Source organism: Berghia stephanieae, chromosome 13 (assembly GCF_034508935.2).
Source record: "Berghia stephanieae isolate SIO BIC M18660-M18661 chromosome 13, UCSD_Bste_1.3, whole genome shotgun sequence".
Lineage (NCBI taxonomy): Eukaryota > Metazoa > Mollusca > Gastropoda > Nudibranchia > Aeolidiidae > Berghia > Berghia stephanieae.
The window spans coordinates 29,604,982-29,606,901 of NC_088372.1; positions in this window are offsets into that span (position 1 = coordinate 29,604,982).

A 1,920-nucleotide genomic window follows, 5' to 3' on the forward strand; every position below is an offset into this window, starting at 1 on the left:
TGTGTAAAATTAGTACCTGGCGATTAAAAATCGTTGTCTCTTTTTCGAAATAAAATATTTGATATTGCCTTACAGGCGTTGAGTGTTGCTGTTGGCTAAGGACCCCTTGTAAAGCGCTCTGAGCAGGTTTAGTGGATATCCCGCTATATAAATGCTTTAGTCTAGTTTTAATGAAATATTGGCATGTTTAGGATTGTTTTAACTCGTCGATATTTGAAGTTTCCTGGCTTAAATGAGAAAAAAAGGAAATTTCTCATTGTACGGCAATTTAGCGACAACTTGTATGTGTTTCTGATTCAGCAAACGATATTCACACAAGAAACATCACTCACTAAGTCGCAGGCAGCAGCTGTTATGGATTTGAGAACGCCGAGTTCGATTGAATCGAATTGAATTGAATTTGTATCTCGTAGACTAAGTGAATCGATAAATGATACGTTACTGCTCGCAATGTACAGATATAGTATTGTGCTATAACACATTTCGCAGTGGCGGTCCCTATACTCGTGCTGAAGAGTTAAAAGCCCCCCATCCTCCCCGATATATTTTGGTTTAGTCTAAAACTTAATTATTGTTATTAAACTAGATGTATTGATTATGTCTTTATTTTGTCTGCAGCCGCAATTTCAAAATTAGTAAATACATTTTAAAAAACTATAGTTGGAATGAAATAAATACATTTAGATTTTAAAATTAAAATGAATAGCTAATCAATATCTAAATAACTCTCAATTCACAATCATATAGAAAAATAAGAAAAGTAGGCGGTCATTGCAAATTTAGTTATGGTAAAATGAGCGGTATTAGTTGCGAATTATCTCCATAATAGAATTGTTATATACCATAGAGTATATTCAACCATATTTAATAATAAACTCATCGTCTTACTTTCATAACAAGGAGCATACGAGGCCTGATTGCGCGTGATTTGTCTACTTTACCGATTGAATTACTGGCTATCATTCTATAAATACTGCCAAACACATTCATTTCGATTCGGTAAATCCCCTCACCAGCTGTTTTTAAATGTGTCGCCACTGCACATTTGTACCTATCGGATTCTTGGTTGTGTGTGTGTAGTGGTGACAAGTTAAACTCACTATGCGGCCGGCTGATTCACGTGTCAAAAGAAACATGTCTTATAATATTGGTTGATGGAATAGTTTTGTTGCGGTGTGTTCTGTGGTTTTGGACTTTCGATATGCGTTTTATTCCATGTAATTTGAAATGTTACCACTAATTCCAAACTTCTTCACATTTGTAACAAACAATCGGTTATGGACTTTTCAATCAATTGTTAAAATTCCACTTATGGACGTAATCTAAAAGGAGATGAAGTTCATTGTTTTCATGTGTTTGGAGTGATTGTGGAAAAAAAAAAAAGGGGGGGGGGGGTATGAACTTACATAGTGAAACAACTAACAGATATATTTTTCATTTTAGTCATCACCAAATTTTCACAGTTCGCGTCAGGTCAAACAATTTGGCAAATGGAAGATTTTCCTTCAATTCTAAATATATTTTTATTATTAAAAGAATGTTATCATTCAAAACAACACGATAAAAAGCTATTCATTGCCATTGCTTGATTGGCCTAATGTGGGCTGACAAAAATTTGGTACTGACTCAATTTTAAAATTATAAAATTATAAAAATGTTTTTTACAAAAAAAACCCCATCTAATTGAATTATTTTCTTTCAGTTCATGATTATTGCTACACCTAAGATTCTACTTGCTAATCTGAAAGTTATCTGAAACTCTACAATAGACATTCGCTTTCTGGATCTAAAACAGTATATGAAATCATCATGTCTCTGAAGCAACTTCTATTCGTCCTCGCGACACTCACCATCGTAATCAGTACGGGCGATTCCATTTTCTACCGGGGGAGTGAAAGCTATATGAGTGACGTTAATCTT